The 20,229-nt window shown below is 44.8% G+C and overlaps 1 protein-coding gene across 3 annotated transcripts in view; it reads left to right on the top strand.

Moving 5' to 3' along the window:
* The first annotated feature begins 318 nt into the window (after nucleotides 1–318).
* MTMR4 (myotubularin related protein 4) overlaps nucleotides 319–20,229 on the top strand; it is a 61,710-nt gene continuing 41,799 nt past the window's right edge. For 2 of the 3 annotated variants that reach the window (XM_067309538.1, XM_067309540.1), the window contains exon 1: nucleotides 16,455–16,494. The gene's annotated coding sequence lies outside the window, so the exon portion shown is untranslated. Of the gene's footprint in view, nucleotides 338–16,454; nucleotides 16,495–20,229 lie in introns of those variants that run through there. The other variant, XM_067309539.1, reaches the window with a different exon arrangement.

Raw genomic sequence — 20,229 nt, 5'->3', positions numbered from 1 at the left:
CGCGACGCCGTCCCAAACCCCCCCGAACGCCCTTTCTGAGGTGAAGGGTTGACAGGCCAAGGATTGGCTGCGGCGGGACGCGCTGTGATTTCTCATTGGGTGCCGCGCGCCGGGTCCCGCCCCTCGCCGCGCGTTGCGCCGGGTCACGGGATACGCTTGAGGGACAGGAGAAGGGCGTGTCCTGGCGGCCGGCGGCGCGGGGCGGGGACGCGTTCGCCCTGCTCATTGGCTGGCGGCGCCGGCGCCGGCGGCCGCCGATTGGCGGTGCTGCGCGGCCAGTGGGGGCAGGGCGGGGAGCTGCACGCGGCAGAGGCGGGAGCGGCGGGGACGGAGCCAGGTGAGACCCCCGCGGCGGGCGCCCCGCACCCCGCGCCCGGCCCCGCGCTCTCCTTGCCCCCGCCCCGGCAGCCGCCGCCCGGTGCCGGCCCGCGCCTCCCCGCCCCGCCGCCCCGTGAGCGGGGCCGCCCCTCGGGCCTGGCGGCGGGCTCCTGCTCCCGGGGGGCGCGCAGGGGCCTGCCGCGGCGCGGTGGCTGGCCCGCGCCGGTGGCGGGCCCAGGGCCCGGCCGCGGGGATCCCGCGTTGCCCTGCCGGAGCCCGCCTGCCGCCGCTGTGGGCCCCGCTTCTGGCCGAGCCGGCCTCGGCCGCTCTGTGTCGCTGCTCGGGGTGCCCGGGCGGGGGGGCCGCAGGACGCGCCGGGTGGGTGCAGCCGCTAAATAAAATTGCTTTTTTTTTAAGGCTTTTCTGCTGGATCAGTAAGAGGGTCTGGCTCCTTGAGCAGAGGCTCTGCCGGGGCAGAGTGGGGAGCGGGACGCAGGGAGGAGGCACCTTGCCACGGTGCCAGCCCACGTTCTGGCTCTGCTTTGGTTTTGTAGTGAGCTGCTGGCAACAAAAAACTTGCTCTGTTGTTGTCTGGAGCCTTTGCAGCCCTCTGCGAACCCCTTTGCAACCTCTGTGTACCCCGATGTGGGAAAGGAGGATTTCCAAGCTACAAAAAACCTTGTCTGAACACAAGTCAGTTGGTTAAAGCTGAAAGGTCAATATGAAGACATGCTCAGAGAGCAGAGGATGTTTGGGCTTTGCTGTCTGTATACGTATGCTGCCGTAGGAGGGAGATGTCTCTGCTGCCATTCTTCCATTTCTGATACACTTCTCCTATGGCCCTTGTTGGGAAATAGCTTTAAAGGCAGTGAAGCAATTTGTGTAGAGATCCCTCCTGGAAGCACCTTGCTGGTGGGAACTCCTCGAGCTGTATGTACCAGGGTAATGGCTTGGAGTTAGTTATTTTGATAGCAATGTATCTCATGGTGCATCCTTCTTGGTGGGATTTGGTCTGTGCCCCCACCTGAGCTTGCTGATCCGGGGTTGCTGTTCTTGACGGAAGTGTGTCTCTTCCTTGTTGGTTAGAAGCCTCTGGTTGCTGGAGAAGCTTTCTCTGAATTTTCCAAAGCAAGCGGATGGTTGAAACTGCTTATGATTAAAATTTGGTGACTTGGTTTGGAGGCAGTGTTGTTGCAGGTTGTCATTTATATAAAATATACATTTACAGTGCATATATATATATATATACGTATATATTTCTATAAGGTACTTGGCATGGTGCCTTTGTGTTTTCATGCTGAATGAGCTGAAAGGGTATGAGCTCAAAATAGCCCATACTAAAGTATGCTAAATTGGTAGTACTAAAAATGGAGGACTGCTATTGGGGATATTTTGTTAATGGACTAATAAGGATCAGGTTTTGATACTGTTACTCTGTTTTTGTCAATGACCTGAAAAAAGTATATGGTTAAAACTGATAAAGCAAGCAAGCAACTCGGAGTAGAGTGGAAGATAAGAGATGGAGATACGATACAGTCGTTTGGATAGTTTGGTTAGTTTGGCTCAAACAATCTGTGTTTTTGGTGTGGCTGATATGAGGCCTTGCATCTAGTCATAGAGAACGCAGACTATTCAGGAAAATATAGTCCGTTATAAGAATAGAGAAGCAAGGGAGGAGTAAGGTCTGTCCTAGGAAGCAGTGACTTTTGCATGGGACTCGATTTGTTTCCAGAATGTGTTGAACATGAGCACTGAGAGCAGGACTGTAGCCAGGCACGATAATGTGATCTTTAGATATCCAACTGTGACTGTGGAGAAGGAAGAGAGGATATGTTACCTCTGCTCGTGCACTGGTGCAAATGTTCCTGCAATACTATGCCCAGGTTTGGTGTGTATGTGTTTTGTGAAGGCCAGTGGATGCTCAGAGACAATTTATGAGGGTCAGGTTAATTGAGTTAAAGGTGAGAAAAAGTTGTCTCATATATATGCTAATTCAAAGATTAGAGAAGTGGAAAATAAGAGATGGTGGTATGATACAGTGGCTTGGATAATTTGGTTAGTTTTAGCTCAAACAATCTGTATTTTTGGTGTGGCTGATATAAGGCCTTAATAGAGAACACAGGCTATTCAGGAAAAAAAATATGTGCTGTGTATATACATGTGTACGCACGCTTGCGCATATGCACGCAGCAATGCCAAGTATTGCACCCACGCTGGTAGCTGGGGAAGTCCCATGGTCTGCTCTGCTCAGGAGGTTGCTAGGTGGTCATAATGTCTTTCACGGTGTTCATTGGAAGAAGGCTATCTAAGTAAACAAGCTAAGGTGAAGACTGGGGGGAAAAATATATATATATTTTTAATTTTAAATTTCTGCTTATAGTTATTAGTTTCTAGGAACATCTGGTTTCCCCTTTCCTTTGCTGCAAGAACACAGAAATGTGACTACACTGACAGTAAAAGTTATTTGATTTTTTCCAATAGCCTAAACAGGGAAATTTCCTCAGTTGTGTCATTGCTGTTACGTGACAATGTCCTTCCAATCCTTCTGTCCTGCTGAGGCTTGCTTAGCTAACTGTCCAATCTTTCTTCAGCAATCTTAGAGGGAGGAAAAAAAAAAAGGCTCCCAAATTCAAGGGAAACATTAGGACCAGATCTTACTACGATATGGAGGCTTTGGAGGATGCTGCTGTGCCAGCTTTTATTGTTGTCCCATCTGCCAAGATATTCACTGGCTTGCTTTTGTTTTTTGTTCATGTGGGGCTTTTCAAAGTAGCCCTTGTCCCAGCTCTGGTAGAAGTGAATGGGATGGTGTGTGCAGTGATTTTTCCCTTCCTGGTGGCCTGCATCTTGCTGAGCTTTGCTTGCGTGAAGGTGGGTACCAGACCTGGATGGCTCTTGTCCACGTTATGCATGAGGATTCCCCATTTACCACTGCAAGTTGGACTTCTTTCCACTTTTTAAGATGGAGCTATTTGCGCTTCTATTCTGTATCCCCAGCTCGTCTTTAGATGCTGCTGACATCTGAAGGAGAGTGGTGTTCTCAGTAATAGTCTGGTAAGTGAAGAAAAGAGGCTAGAGATAAATGAGAATTTTCTCAAGTGTGTGTGTAGCTGGATTGAAAGAGTGTATCTAGTTGCACTGAAAATTACTGAGCATTGTCTTGCAAGAAAATAAGGAAGCATAAGCTAACCTAGAATTATTTTTATGCGGGGGAGAGCTGAATAGGAGAAAACTACTAGTGCTGTATACTTAGAGATCATGCTCAATTTCCCAGGATATGAATGTGTCCCAAGAAATTAATAACTGCTAAGTAATTATGAAAATTCATACCTTTCTCCTCCATCCGTGCTTGCCCACCCTCCAACATAGGTTGATTCAGTAATCATTTTCTGTTTGTTGAAGTGATTCTGGCTTTTGATACCATCTCTTATGAGACTTTTGTATATCTCTTTTTGCAGGAAAATGTCAACATTTGTAGAACTAGATTGGAGTCCTTTCTAGATGGTGATGAATGGAAAAGAGCTATTAAAGAAATTACTTTGCTTTTAGTAAATGGGCATAACAAATTAATCCTTGTTCATAATCCCTGGCTCGCTCTTCAGGAAGATGCCTGTGCTGTTACCAAGCAAGCAGGAATTCTATCCGTGCTCTTTGAATGCGCCCGACTCTGGGTATAATTGATTCCCTTCTGTTCCTTCCTAGCAATCCTACGGAGACTGTACGGTTACGTACTCTCTCAACAGTTTGAAAGGATAGGATTTCCCTTAGGAGGGATCAGATGATTAGCTTATAAATAGTAAATGCCTGTTCAGGCCTACTTTAGAGTGCATGTTATTTGGTTTCTGTCTTGCTCTCTGCGCTGCTGCTAAGTCTTCACAACAAATATAACCTCATCTGGCACCTCAAGGTGCAGAGCCAAGCCCAAGAAAAAAAGGTGTACTTTTCATCAGAGATAATGAATTTCAGTGAGCTTCAGAGCCTTTGAGAAAGGAAACAGTGCTGGTGCTAGTTGCTACTGTACTGGGCTATGATTATACCCCAGGGAGGAGTGTGATTATTTGCCTGTGCAGGAAAACTAGCTCGACTAACTGGGAGCATGAGTTCAAAATGAAACTGAAACACATTCAGTGGTTGAATTCCTTTGGAGATGAGCCTCTTTTCCTGCTAGAAAACCTCCGCCAGTGCCAGGGAAGTCCTTCTCTTTAAACCTAAAAAATAAGTTCTTGGAGTTCTCTATGGAGCAACATTCCCCCCCCCCCCCCCAAATAAATAAATAAATAAATAAATCTTACCTGAATCTGTTTCTCTCCAGCTTTGCTTCATTTATTTCTGGTTTGGGGTTTGGTCAGTCTTATTGCTGCCATGGGAGATGTGACACACATGGAGGTTTAGGGTCTGTCGAGATTCCTTGGCTAACCTGCATGTGAGTTATTTTCAACACAGTTCCCTAAAAGGTAGCTCTTGCCTGTGTATTTATGCTCAACCTTCCCTCGATTGATGTTTTGGCAAGGAGCCTCCATTTCTGCTCTTGGGTTTGCTTCTGAGCTAGAGGAACACCTTCCCCTTCCCCAGGGAGCTGTGCTTCACTAGGGATTGTGATCAAATCATAGGAATTAGTTAATAGTTTTGCGTGGGATTTGTTTTGCAGCATCTTTCTGCAGACCTGAGTGATGTGTGTATTGCATATTTAAAAGAAGTGTCTTGCCGTTCCTGAGGGAGATAACAACATTAATGGGACATAGCAAAAACAAAACTAAACAGATGGTTCCTGTTCCTAACAGTGGCAATGACTTTGTTGTTGCTTTTTGTTTCAACTTTGCTGCTCTTTCTCATTTCAGGACATCTCTCAACCTTCTTGTTCAACAGTGAGAATCCTGCCCAGGGCATATCTCTAGAGAGGAGAGTTGCATGTCTGTATATTCTGTTTCAAAGCATATTAAGTTACTGGCTTTAGAGGCTTCCTTTTTGTGTTTTGTTTATTTCTAGGTGCCTTATTCCTTTTAGCCTCTGATTTAGAACCAATCCTCCTTCCCTCGTGGATTGTATCACGTATCTTCTAGGTGGAGTGTTTGCTCAACATGTTTGATACAGCTGATCTCATGCACTTCAAACCCCATGAAGGTCAGCTGTACTGGACGTGCACAATAGAGATTTGCTTTTGCCAGTATTTGCTTTTCTGTGGAAAAAAAATGTTGCATTTTCTCTTGCAAGGGTGCAGATTTGGTTGCCCTATGAAGGACTGGCACAGCATTCTTGGAAAGGATGGTGATAAGAATTGAGACTTTTCTAGTTCTTGAGGAAGAGGTTAGCTAGGAATGAGCTCGATGGGACTGTTTTGATAGCAAAGTACAGGCCATATGTTGGGCATCTCTTTCTGAGACTTAGCAAGAAGCCACTTCTGGTGATTTTTGCAGTGATAGTTAACTATCTGTTAACTGCTGTGAGCTCCACCCCTCTTTGGAGGATCCCGTCCTGGCAGCAGAGACACAAGTAGAAACGGCTCACAACTTATCTGCTTGGGGGCAAAGTCTTACATCTGAACTTAAGCCCACATTCATAGCAGTATGTTCTTTAGAGCTTAGCATTCTTCTATTGCATGGCTCAAAAAGTATTTACCAGAAAGTGGAGTTGTCACTCCTTTTTCAACCTGTCCAGTTCTCTATTGCAAAATGAAATTGTGGAATTGTTCATTCTAGCAGAACTTGCTTAGACATGGTACTTGCTTGTGAGTGACAGCTTTATGGTAAGGGTCCTCAAGGCATTTCTGCATTTTAAAATCAATTCCAATTGCTTAGACCTTTGCTAGTCTTTCTCTGATGTTTTCTCTTGAAAATGAGAGCTGGCCTGAGCAAGGGATACAGTTTGTATTGTTTCTTTTGAAACCGTAAGAATTTGTTTTGTTTTGTTCTAGAAACTTGTTAAAGTAGCCAGCTTTCTTAAACTCGATGAGTGCCTTGTGGCGATCCAACATAAGTCTATTCAATTGCCTCTATTTAAGCTGTACAGCCTGGATACAGAATAATCGTTTTAATCTTTTAAAGTAATCTCTCTGAGTAAACTTCATCACTGGAGCATGGCTGCCATGTAGTACTCTGCTCTACCAGAGCACAGCGTGACAGAACCAGGTAGATGTTGGTATAACTGCTTAATGTGAAATAGAGAAACCACTGTCTTGTTTAGTATCTCATTTAGGAGGTATCTGCACCCAGTTTTGAGAACACTTCAGTGAAGGTACTTGGGGAAAGCGTCGCAGGCTGCTGGGGAGCTGGAGTTGAACAAGTATCCGTCTCCCTAAATGGAGCAGTCTGTTTCTAAACCCACCCTTTGCAAACAACTGACAGAGGCAACCGCCCTAGGAAAGGAAAGCTACCAGTGCCCACTGTTCTCTGCACAACTTCTCCAGAGAACTGATGATTTGGCCAAGGATGTATATGCAAACCCAGCAAGTAAGTGTGGATATAAAGAGAAGGGGTCTGAACAAAGAGAAGTCTCATCTTGCTTGCAGCAAAAAAATCCCTCCATACGTGGAGGAATGTGCCATGGGCTCTCTGTTTGCTGCCTCTTCCCATTTTGTCAGTGGGGTCATGCAGGAAATGGAAATAACACCATGCTAAGACTGTTCAGGGAGGGGGACAGAGTTCAGATCAGTGGCAGTTATTACCTATTCCATCATGTAAAAGTTGTAGACCTGGTTGACCTGACAGTCTCTCAGCCAAGTGCTGGTGAATTTTGGTAATGATGCCAGCTCAGTTACTGTGAGATTTGGGTTGGTACTAGTGCTCATGTGATACAGTGCCCTTATAAAATAATTTTATTATCAGATATCAGAGGTTTATCATCTCTGGGCTAACCCAATACTGAGGGTCCTCTATATCCTTTACTTTCTCCTGCTCCAGCTTCCATGCTGCTGCTCCTTTAATGGCCTTGTTGCCTCTAACTCAGGACATGAAAAGGATGTTGAGATCCGAATGTGTGTTATTGATGTACTTTGGGCTTTCGTGTTTGGATTCAGCTGCCTATGGGACAAGAAAGTCCCTTGATTTCAAAGGAGAAGTGCTTGTTTAAGCTGTGAAGTCCCTATTTTCTGGGGGTCTTGAACCTTCAATGCATCATTGTAGTGGCAGTTGTAATTAAAGGGCACGTACAGAGGGAATTCAGCAAGGGTGCATGATTATCTTCTTGTTTGAGGTCCTACAGTAAGGGAAGGGGCTGTGGTTGGAGACTCATAGGTATTTGAGGCTATGTGAGAAATCCCCAAGGGGACCTAAGAGGAAGTCCCAGACTTTCCCTGTAACTTCACCAGATCACACCATATTGTAGGGCAGTGTCAAATGCTCCTCTGTTTAGGCTGAAAGCGGTTCCTTAGACAAGGTTGTTGCTACAGTGGCTTTGCTGTGATCGTTCTGGTGATGTTAGCCCACCTGTTGTGACAGCTTCATTTTTGTGCACCAGCCCAGCAGTTGTGATCTTTTAGATGGATTTCTGCAGTGTTTGGTAAGAATACCAAGTGGAAGTTTTGGGGAGGCAATGTCTTTTGGAGATTTGACCTGGGCAAAATTGATCTTTTCCTTAAACATTAAGCACTGATGTTGTCTCTGTGTTGTTATATAGTGTCGTGATCTTCTGAGTGTCAGGGTGCCAACCCTGAAAAGAGCAGATACTTTCTTTTGTAACACAGCTGGTTGGTAGAATGAAGAACCGTGCTGGAGGGGAACTTTGGCTTTTCTGCTTGAGGTAGATGTGAGGGATCAGATTTGGTGCGGGAAGCAATATTTTAATGGAGTTGCACTAGGAGTGCGAGATTGACATTTGAAAACGAACTTACTGAAGAGCTGGGCATGCTTGGAAGCCCCTGCGGTACTTTAAGACAAAGAAATGATCAGAAAGGGAGTTGAATGAGCAGTGCTTTCGCCTGAAGAATTGGTAATTGTCCTCCTTACTCTTGCCCGTGGCTAACTTGCATCACTGACCATTCCTGGTAGTTTCTAGCATCCAAGGTATTGTGCTCATTATAGGGAGGCCTGGAGACATATTGCAGGCAGCTGCTGAAGGGAATGCCACAGTACCGGCACGCAGCCAGCACACGCTGAGTGCAGAGACAGAGGGAGCTGATGCCAGGGGTGATATGTGCCAGCATGCAAATGACTCATATTCCTCCCTCCTGTCCTTTGCACTTTCTTGGGCTGACACGAGATGATTTCTTACCTACTCTGTTCTTTGCTCTTTCCCCTTTCTCTGATTTTTAAAAGTTAATATATTCTGTCTGCTGCCTCTGCTCTCTGCCTTTCCTTTCCTGGAGTCTGGGAGCGTCAACCCTCCTAGCATGCCAGAGGGCAGACGGATACCTTCCTATTGCCTGTTCTCTGCTTCTCCATCAAAAAAGGGGTAGCCAAGTGCCTTTGGATGTTGGATAAGACGATCCTAGACAGAGCCAGCTTTGTGCAGTGAGGAGGGTAAAAGAAGGTTATTTTAATGGGATAAAACTACTGTTCAGCACAGAGGTTCTGTGCAGACCTAACTGCCTGATTAGAAAACAGTGTGCAAAGCTTTCATTGCTGTCACTAAATGAGGTGAAAGAGGAAGCAAAAATGTTTTCATCCTTTAAATTGGACTAGCAGTTTTGTTTTATATAGCACAAACTTAATGAAATATAAAACCTTCTCTCACTGGTCTTCCATTGTGTCTTTTCTTTTTCAATAGCTATTTTTACTAGAGGAATTTGCAGAAGTGTGATATAAATGGTGCAATCTGTGGGCTTGCATTCTTTTATCGAAATATGAGAGGAAGTGACTTCAACTTGTCAGAAAAGGTTCAGTAGGTCTGATCCTCCTAAAAAGCAGAAGTCAAATTTTCAGCATGTTTTACTCATGATGAAGCAGGCAAGAGCAAAGCTTGAACTGGCACCTCCTTTATCTGTTGGAGTTCCTTGGAGTGCGTAGAACCCGGCATGCAGGATTCCAGTGCTCTTGTATTGCAGATAATTGTGTCATTCCCCCCACCACCACCCGTTTGTAGAGCAAAGGGTTGTTACTGGAGCAACAGAATATGGGAAGCAAGATGCCTCCTTGAGTGAATTGGACTTTTTTCAAAGAAATAGCTTTCCGCTTTGCCTGTTTTTCATTACTACTGGTATCCAGAGCTATTGTATTGCAGCCCTGCGTTCTAGCTTTGCGTTGCCGTGCATGTGTTGAAATGAATAAGCAGTGCTGGGGGAAATCTGGCTTCAGTTGAAGTTATGGATAGATCTGCTGCCGATTTCAGCAGGCAGGGAATTTCATCTGTTCATGTCAGTGATGCACAGACAGGAAAAAAGTGACTACCTCATATTCAAGCAAAGAAGATAAAAATCCTGTTGCCTTCTGAGATTTTTCTTTGTGTTTAGATATAGTAAGTCTGATGTATTTCATTTTCTGTACTAAACCTCTTAGAGGCAGGAATTTGAACCTTAATGAGTTTTAATACACTCAGTTATTTAAGGTAATAAATCCAAGTCTCTGTTCTTAGCATAAAAAGTTTGTGTGAATTGCAGCAAATGAGTGTAAATTCTTTAGGATGCTTTTAGTGTTGAGCTTGTCATGTGGCTGTCTTCATACCATGTCCTGGTGGAAGCTGGCAGTGGGGAAGGGACAGTGGGTGTGAAATTTTGCAGCTCTTACTGGTAGATAAGCAGGGGACTTTCTATATATATCAAATTGCCTTCTCTTTCCCTTTATTGATTGTCTGGGGATTTCCTTTCCAAGAGTCTGTGCCTCTTTTCAGAGGGCATCATGGACAATACTATTTTTAGAAATGATTAAACTCATCTTAGAGAGCAGAGATAGTAGCAATTAAGCTCATCTGAATTTGCTGTCTTGCCTGCATAGCTTGAGATGAGTTTATTAATGAAAGCAGGTTACTGTGCAAGATAGTTCCTTGACATGATTTTCCATTGCTAAAGTGCAAAACTTTTTTGAAGGATCCAGATGCCTAGAAATGAAATACCAGAGGGTCTAATGTAATCTTCTTAAAACCAGAGTTTTGGGGGAGGGGGGCAGGAGGGAAGGAATTGTTAAAGGACAAGTTAGGTGTTGCTTGGTATTGGAAGGGAGCGATGGACTATCAACCACAGAAAAAGCCTCAGGAGTTGAAGGTTTCCAAGTTAATTGCTTACGTGCATTGGGAATAGAATCAGTAACAATGTGAAGCTGAGGAGCTACTCTTCGCAGTGTCACAGAAAAAGCGAACATCTAGGCTGTTGTCGTGACATACGTCCAGGAAAGTTGTTGTCAAACCCAGCATTTCTGCATGAACTGACAGGTTTGGCCATTGGACCAATCAATCATGTGCATCAAAAAGCAAAAGACTTTGAGTTGAACATGTCATTAAAAATGAGCTCTTAACTTAGTAACAGTTGTCAGTTTTCCCCTCATCTTGTGATCAGCTGTCTTCTTGTAGCTTGATGGTAGAAATCCTGACTGGATGATTGTAGCTATGTTTTTGAGCATTCTTCCTACAGAAGATGGAGTTGTATATTTAATTCAATAATGATGCGATTATTGCAAGTTTTAGAGAGGAGCTGGGTTTCCACAGCCAGCAGAGAGAAACATTCAACAGAAATGCATGTTCCCTGCTTCATTTTGAGCCATTTGACTTTGCTTCAGCATTTCAGATACCAGCACAGCATCTCCCTTTCCTTGTCGGTACATCTGGTTGTGAGAACGCTGCCAGGAAAATTGGGTTTGGTTTGGGTGACTGGTTTGTTGGGTGAATCAAGAGAAGAAATCTTGATGTTCTGTTGTCCTTTCTGACCTCTTCTAAATTCATTAGTAGCTTTGCATGTACGTGTTTGTGCAGCTAGCTACGAAATGTTCATTTTCTTCCTACAGAAGAAATTGCCCTTGGAGAAAAGAGGTTCTCCTAGAAATTTTGTATGCTAATGATACTACACAGGTTTTGGCCTGGAATCTACTTTTGATCAGCAGGATGTGTAGAATAAGCCTGAGGTGATGCAACTAGAGCTGGAAGTGTGGCCATCTTAGGCCTGTGAAACCCAGTGGTGTTGCAGATCGTTACAGGGTGTATGATCATTTGGAGGAAAGGCTGTATTTTTTTTCTTTCAGACATTGTTTCTACAGGCTGTCTCTCGCAGGTGGGATTTATGTGCCAAAAGGCAAGTCTGAGTTTATTTTAATACCATTTTAGATGCCTTAGGTATCCTGCCTGGCCTCCACGTGTCATTTCCAAGGGATATAGTTCCCCCATTGATCCTGTCGCCTATCTTCTGGCTTCAGGGAGATTGCCCCCCTGTGCGAAAGAATAATAGAAGTTATATTTGTAATAGCAACAGCATCTGGTCTGCAGTTGTACTGCTGCTGTTTAGCTGAAATTCTTCTAAAAAAAAAAAATCCAGATGGTTATTATGAGCATGTTGCAGTTCAGGTACTCCAAAAATCATGAGACGGGCTTGAGAAAGTTGAGGGTGATAGTGGGCGGGGAGGGAATGACACATTTCAGGTCTCTTTCTCTTTTGATTTCTGAGCCTTCTGGTGCATTTGGGTCACATATTTCAGGCTTTTTTTTTTTTTTTCCCCTGCAATCACAAAGACGGTCTTTCAAAGAAAACTGCAGTTGTCAAGGACTCCACAAATTGATGGAAATTAAAATGCTAACAGTTCTGATGCATAAGAAGAGATGAACGTTTGCCTGGAGACCTGTTTAAACAGTGTTTCTCCAGCCTGGAGACTTGGGATGTGACCTCAGTAGTGCAGGCACGATTTCCTTGAAGCCACTGCTGCTTCCTTCCTGAGATTGAGCTAAAATCCAAACATGGAGCAGTGTGGAGAGAGGTCGCACTGCTGCCAGAGGCTAAGTGACAGGGAGCCCAGCTGTTTTCTCCCTGTGGGATGAAGTATTTCCTTGGGCATTTTGAGTGGCTTTTGTTGTGCAGGGCAGCCTGTGCCTTGCAGCTCACCCCGTGAGGAACCACCTTGGGTCCTCCACATTAACAGCCCAAGGATAATAGCTCAGCTCCTGTAGCAGGGTCCTTCCTTTCCATCTTGAGCAAATTGGGGTCAGTGGACTAGGAGTCCAGGCACCTCTCTTCAGGGCTGCAGGCGGAGAATCTGGAGCAGGCAGGAGCCTGGATTACAGCTGGGATGCGTCCATCTGCGCTGCTTTGGGTAGGGACCAGGCAATTGTTTGTAGTTGAATAAAGGCTTAATTGTAGCTTGAAGTGTCCCAACTGCTTTTTAAAGAAAAGCAAACAAAACTGGAGAACAACCGGCTAGAGTTACCCGGGGGTTTTAGAAAAGCTTGCCAGAGCTCTGCTTCCTGTCTCCTTTAGTCCCATGATTATGAAGTTCAGCTTGAAAGCGGAGCCTTGGATTCAAATCCCTTCTCTGCCTGATCTGGATTGAAGGTTTGGAGGGTGGGGATGGTGTAGGAAAGGGGGGATTATTGATAGAAAAACAGTTGTTGTGATTTGGGTGGTAATAAGACCTGAGTTCCTCCATGTCCCACTGAAATGAATGAGGGCCCTATCTCACTCTGCTGGTGCCTTAGCTTCTCCCCTGGTTGTGACTGGAAATGAATCTGGGCAGCGATGACAGTGTGTGTGGCATGGCACAGCACAGAGCCTTTGCCAGGCCCTGTTGTCTGCCAGGTTGTCAGGAAGATTAAGTAGGAGGCAGAGGCTGACCTGGCGGGGGAGCATCCCTGGTGTTCTGCTGCCACCTGGTGCCACCTGCTGTCCTGTTCCCCCCACCCCCCCCCGCCCCCTTGGCCACATCCCTCCTAAGAGTAAGGATGTGGTCTTAAGTAACGTACACAAACTGTCTTTGCTTTTGGCATTTAGGGCTTTCTTTGCAGTTACTAGTCTCCCTTTGAGAGTGGGATTTCACTGTTGTTAATGTAAGCAGTGGAGTCAGCTGGCAGGCAGCACACTGCTGAAATTAATTGCACTTAAGATCATTGTAGCAGTGGATGGTAGTGCTTGTTAGGGCTCTGGCAAAGCACTGGGCTCTTTTTTCCCCTCGTAATCATGTATACCTTTATCACGCCCGGGTGGCATTGCTGTACTCTTCTCTCTTGAGATACTCTCAGAGCTGGAGTCTGTCAAATTTTGCCGTTGCATTTCAGCCTTGCACATGGATGTAAATTGCTTACTGGCTCCTCTGTGTATCCATCTTTCTTGACTCCAGGTGTCGGTGAGATGTTGCAGGGTGACCTTGGCAGAGGAAGGGCTGGGACAAGCATAAAGGTGCTGGAGAAAAACTGGGCTTAAAATCTCCTGCAGCCTGGGTGTGCTGTAAGGATCCCTTTCTCCCCCGTCCCCTCTTTATTTTCATTGTTTCAGAAATTAAGTCGTCCTGAGACTGCTTTGATAGTATTCCCAAGCTAGGCTATTCTCTGGGCCTGAGCATAGAGAAATTGGTAGAAAGTCTTCACTAAATGCATATCTTGGGCCCAGCCTATCAAGTTAGGCATTTTTCAAATTCTGGTGGTTTTTTTTCTCCCTCTAGCCCTAATCTTGTCTGTCTGCTTCCCTTTCCAGCTCTCTCCACACCCTTTTCTACATGCCAGCGTCAGACCTTCTTTCCTTCAATGGTTGGCTCTTTTCTGCTCTATTTCTTCTACCCTTGGTGATCCTCATTTCTACAGCTTTCACCAGCACAAATCCAGAAACTGCTTCTGCCCTAGTGCAGCTCCCTGCCCCAGTGTCGTTCACCCCAACTCACCTCATGGAGGACCTTCTGTCCCCTCTGCCCACCAGCGTCTCTGCCTTCTGGGGTTTTTGCTTGTTCTTCCCAAGCTCTGCTATCTCTAGCCCGTCTCTCCTGTCATGTATTTGCTTTGCCAAAACTTCTCGCATTTGTTCTCACTTTAACTGCAGAGCATCTGTTGTAGCGCTCTGGTGACCAGGCTTGTCTGCTGTGTTACACGCTTGAGTCTCTTGTTCAGCTCTGCTCTGTTCTTCACTAAACAAGCTTTTTGCTTTTGTCGAGCCTGAAACCCACGTTCTTGGCTGCTCCCTGAACACCTCTGACTTCTCAAAACCCCTCATCTTCCTTTCTTTTTTCTGCAGAGAACTTAGTTTCTTCCAAGAGGAAAAAAGACAAAATAATGTGTCAACATCCCCTTCTGTCTCGTGGCGTTTCCTACAGCACTGTTCTCCTTTTCCTACCGTTGACACAAATTCTCCTCTAATCCTTCCTCTTGCCTCTGACCCCATGCTGTCTCTTCCTCTCCCTTACACTGCTCTCCTCCCCTATCCTTATTCGTAACTTCTCACACTACTCTGAATCTTTCCCTGTACTGCATAGTTTCTCTTCTTAAAAAAGAGCTCACTTCTGTTCTTACTTACCCCGCTATGATTTTTTTCTTCCTTTTGTCATAAGTCCGTTGAACATAGCCTGTTCAGACTGAAGTCCCTCTCCTTTTCAATCTAAGTTTTACCCACTGTACCAGAACTGCTGATGCAAAAATCTTGAACTTGGCAAAATCTCGAATTTTTTTTCCTTGTTCTCTTGACCTGTTGAGGTATCCGACTCCTCTGCAGCTTTGCTCCTGAAATCTCTTCCCTGAACTCCCTCTTCCAGTTTTCTTCCTAACTGTCTTGCTCCTTCAGGACTTCCTTTAGAGATTTACTCACTGAGGCTCTCATGTGGCTCTGTTTTCAGTAATCTTACCCTTACGCACACATTCAACTACCCTCCTTTGCAGCTAACACATGGATATACTGTTTTTCTCCTCCTGAATGTCTAGTCATCAATCAAGCTCAACTTGGCTAAAACACATCTGGTAATCTCTCTCAATGTTACCTACATTCATGTTTGAAAACAGCGCCGGCCTCCTGCCTCCCCTTTCTGCTCCTAGTCTGGCCTCTTCAGCCCACCAGCACAGCTGAAATTCCTAACAAAATCCTTGTGATCTCCTGGCTTGGTTCCTGCACTGTTCTCCTCTGGGTTTGACAAAACACTGTTTCATCTGTGTCCCCTCAGAGGCTGGTGCGCTGGTCATCTTCACTGTCCAAGCCCCTTTGTACCTTTTTAAGGGCCAAAAGGCAAGGTCCTCCTTTAGGATGGTGCTGCATAGAAAGAAGTATTTCTGGCTGTAGCAGTTTTCCCCTGTGTCTCTCTGCAGTCCTTCTGCAAAGAGCTGCTTTAAGTGCCCTGTCGTAATCTCTTGGGTGCAATCGCCTTGTTCAAAATCTAGATGTTCCTGCTTCAAAAGCAGCAGGAGCCTGATTGTTTTTCAAAGACTTCTCAGAGTATGTGTGTGTGTGTAGTTTTTTGTTTGGTGGGTTTTTTTTTGTTTTGGGGGTTTTGATGTCTTTTATTTATTTTTTTTAACATGAAGGGAAACAGCTTCAAGGCATTTTCATCATGAACTGACTCTTAGATTGGGAGGCCAGAAAGGGGGTTGCAAACCATTGTATTCTTCTTGCTGCCACAACGTCTTCAGTTAAGCTGGAGTATTTCAGCTTTCAGGCAGTAAGAAGTTCTGTGCCGCTGGCTAAGCGGGATGTTGTCAGTGTTTTGTCCCTTGTGTGTCTGCGAATTGATTAGGTGGGACTGTTCCCTGGTTCTCGGGATGGGTAGTCCATTTGCAGTGCTGCGGAGGCATGGCAAGAGTCCTCCTCACCTGGGAGAATATTTCTTACCTGCCCCAAATCTCACAGGTTGACTCTGAATATGAAATATGATCTGTAATCTCAAATCATCATCCTGCTAGGTAAAAGCAGCCGGAGTTGGAGTATGCTGAGGGCATCGCAGGCAGCTCTACTTGCTCTGAGGCCTGTAGGAGATTCATAAATTGAAACCTGAAAAAAAGTATGTGGTGCATTTTAAATGCTCTAAGCAGTAAAAAGACCAACTTTTCTCATAAGCTTGATGGAATTTATCCAATTTTTAAACTTCATCTGCCTGCACTTGGATTGTGTTTATATCCTTGTCAGCAGAGTTGCCTGGGGCTGAGTATATTTTGCATAAATACTTAAACATATTGGGCAAGTCATGTCTTTAAATTTTCTTTTAGAAAGCTGCATACGTAGGCTTGTTTTGCTTCTGATCACTGGATCATTTTTGTCTTTCTGCTTTGAACTTGCTGTCCTAGGCTTGGCCACCTGGAGGCAGCGTTCTAGCCGTGGCCCGAGGGATGCTGCGTATAGAGATACAGTCAATTCACTGCCTCTACTTGGTAACTGCTTTTATATAATATTGCAGTCGATTTTTTGCCAGCACCTTGTTCTGGCAGCTCATGCTGAGCTGACTGGGGGGATCTCTAAGGTATACGAACTGTTGTTCTCCAGCAGTCCTCCTTGTAGATATTTCTCATTCTTTAAATTCATGCCTTGCCTCTGGTTGTACCGATATGCAGGTAGTTAAATTCTGATCACTTACCATTGCAGAGCAATCTGAATACTTTGGCTAACTTCCCTTCATAATTTAGTATTACTGTGACATTCCTAAATCTTTCTATCCCAAACTTTATTTTTTAATACTTACTAAACAATAATAAAAGTAATAATAAAAAACTGTGTCTGCCCAAAGACCAGCTGTTGGTGGCCTTCATTAGAAACAGCCCTTGGATGTTTCATTTCGGTTAAAATACCAAAGGTTATCCCATACAGTCTGCTTTGCATGTAACTGTGTGGTCTGACATTAATTATATTTTTAGCCTCTAATTAGTTGAGAGTCCTGGGATGGCTGTTCTATTTTATTTGGGATCAAAATAAGGCTAATCAGCTTCCTGGTAGTTTCTTCTAACATTCTCTTTTTAATATTGGGACTGTTTTCCCCATTAAACTCACTAGAAATAATTCAACTGTTTTAGCTGAAATTAAAACAAAATCTCTGCCCAAGGCAAGCACCGAGTGTGGAGAGCTTCATTCCAACTGTAAACAATTGGCAAAGTTTTATAAGTAATTAAAACCAGGTCTCTTAATGGGAAGTATGGAGCAGCCTCCTGCCAGAGGGGGGCCGCCCACTTTGCCTGTGGTGTGCACCAAAAATTGTGTTACAGCCTCGCTAATGAGGTTGTAACGTTGTATGCAGGAATTGTAGCATTTCCTACCTCTTCAAAGCTGTGCGTGTGCATCTGAATGATTCCTGTGCATAGGCAGATGGGTGCAGCTCTTAAACAGGCGTTACTTCCCTCTCCCGAAGAACCCTTATTTCACCTACTGTGCAAACAGCAGGTGCTCATAGGGAGCGGCTATATGGTTCTTTATTATTCAGTGTTTCCTAAGCCTAAGTAAGCCTACTAATTCATCGTAGTTAATCAAGCCATGCTGGAGACAGAACTATTAAGCTTTTCATGAGCTTTTTTTCTCTGATGCTGCTGTAAATAAATGCTTATGAAGCAGTTATGTTTTCAGAGTAGCTCTGTGAGACAGGAAGATGCTGAGAAGAGAATAGGGTTTTTTCTTTTTTCTTTTTTTGTTTGTTTGTTTTTTGACAGCCTAATTGCTTGCTTGTAGAGTCTGGTTTTTCAGAGTGCATACAGTTCGTATAGCACTTTGACTTCACTTACAACTAAGTGCTTGGACTCTGCAAATCAGATGTTTGGGCCTTAAGCTGGAATTCAGAAAATGGAGAACAGTCAGTGATCATCTGTGAAATGTCTGGCTCAGGTAGCTGGCTGAGCACCCCGGAGGAGAGCCATAGCCGAGGAGGGTGGGACTGGCTCTCCAGGCAGAACTCGGTTCTTCTGTCAAGACTCTTCTCTTGCAACCGGGTTGTGTTTGCTACTGGGTTGTGTTTGCTGCATCACTTCTACCATCTGCAGCAAATGGGGGCAGAAGTTTTCAAAACAGTGGTCTTGCCCTGTCCAACTCTGCTTTGGTCCTTGCTGTTCTGTCCATGCTGTGCACTAAGAAAGGCAAAGATCCCTTGAGGAAATAACATTGTTGTGTAACTAAATGCACAACAATGTGTGTGAATCACATGGACAAAAGAGCTAAGAGGAGAGCAAATTCAGATTGCTCTTAAAAATTTTGAATTCTGATGTTGCTTTATTATTTGAGGGTTTGGCTCTGAGATTAGTAATTCGAGGGTAAGACACATGCTGTAAAAATATTAAAGCAGAGTGGATTCTTTTTTCTCCTTCCCCCAGCCCAGTTCCGCCACGCAGCATCAGCCTGCCACCCTCTGGGTCCTTCAGCAGGATCAGCACCATCAGCCCCATCCTGTGCGTCTCCTCAGCTGAGCGATGGAGAGCAGCAGCGGGCTGTCATCTTAAGTGGGCCACCACTAGTGGGGTGTGAAACCCACGCTTTGCCAGTGATTCACAAGTGTGTGCTGACAGCAGAAGAATAGCATGAGACTCTGGGTGTTGGTTTCAGTCCATGCGTGAAAGGGGATTGTGCTCTTTTAATTTCTCTCCAGCTTTATCCCTTTTTCCCTTGTCTTTCTCCCTGTTTCTTGTCGCCTCTTTGCTTGAATTCAGCAGCTTAAACCTCCACGTTGGCTGGGCCTCGCCAGAAGCAGAGTCCAGCGTATCACAAACCTGACTGAGATTTTTAGGGGAGTTTCTGGTCTTGTTCGCATAAGCAGGATTTTGGGTGAATCCAACATCTTGCATGGGAAACTGTTGCTTGAGCAGTTGCAATATTGAGTATGGAACTTTCAAAGGAGAGATGGTAGATCTCCCAACCCTGCCTGGAGATTTGTTGGGCAGGGGGTGCTGAGTGGTACAAGGCCTGGAGGTCACTTGCCTTGAAACTCTTGACAGCGGGGAACCAGTCAAACGTGGCACTTCTTAAAGAAAGAGCACCACAGTAAGTCGTGAAGTAGGGAGAAATTAAATGGGAATGTGTTTGGGATATCAGCGGAGGGAAATACGAATTTGCAGAAGTACTTGAGTAAAGTTACCTGCCAGGGCTTCAGCAGAGCATCGTTAGCAGTTAGCTGGGCCAGATGTGGTTCTGGTAGTGCAAGAGGCCCTAGGCTTTCCTTGTCAGTGTGAGTAGCCCTTGGATTTTTGTGGTATCTCCTGGTTTCCATCGCCTCATAAATCCTCAGGAACCCCTTTGGCTGCATTGCTGTTCTGGCTTGCCTTGGAAGGAGAGCCTAGGAAACCCTTGGGGGTGGAGGAGACGCGGCATTCCTGCGTGCTTAGCTAATGCAGTTACGAGAGTCTGGAGAGTCTTCGTCTGCAATGAACTGGTTTCCTCTTGGGCAACTTGCTTTCAAGAATAGCTTGGGGGATGGGAGGGAGAGGAAGAACATGATGTAGCCAAAGAGAATTGCAGTTTATAGCAATTATCAACTTCTTTTTGTACAGGAGAGGAAGTGAGAAACTTGAAGTAGCCATTAGCAAAGATTTAATAAATTGGTACAAAGTGTACTGCAGAAAAAGTACTCATACGTCATTCAGTGTTATCAATAATTTAGATATCTTCAAATTAATGAAGAAAGCCTGCTTAACCTTTTACTTCCCTTGCCAGTTATGCTTTTCAACTAATCTGGAAGTCACCAGTTTCAGTGAATCTTTCTAGTGAAACTATAAGCTGCTAGATTTCTTTATATAAAGCTTGATATATATGGTCATGTTGCCAAACAGTGGAAAGAAAAAATTGTTCTTCTATTTGAAAAGAGGCTAGGTTTGAAAAGGCATATTGCAGTATTTGGCTTTTCTGTTTTCTTAGAAAAAGGTTGATCCTATTGTATTTTTTTTCATATTTTCCTGAAATTTTTTAATCTATTTTTAAATGTAAAGGGAAGACAGTGTGCAAGTATGAAGCCTTTCTAAATTTCTGTTCTTTACCCCTGTCCTTTTGCACTGAGTGAGATGGTAGGCCATGAGAAATCAACTGAAAGCGTAAGGTAATTCCTACCTAACAGCACAGCTGCAACCTTTGAAAAGAAGTAGAGGAATATGGGGAGAACTCTCTCCAACATCACACAGAAATGTTGAAAGATTTGCATGCTT

Source organism: Apteryx mantelli, chromosome 22 (genome assembly GCF_036417845.1).
Source record: "Apteryx mantelli isolate bAptMan1 chromosome 22, bAptMan1.hap1, whole genome shotgun sequence".
In the NCBI taxonomy this organism is placed as follows: Eukaryota; Metazoa; Chordata; class Aves; order Apterygiformes; family Apterygidae; genus Apteryx; species Apteryx mantelli.
The sequence above is the reverse complement of the archived record's forward strand: the minus strand, read 5'-3'. Positions and strand labels throughout refer to the sequence as shown.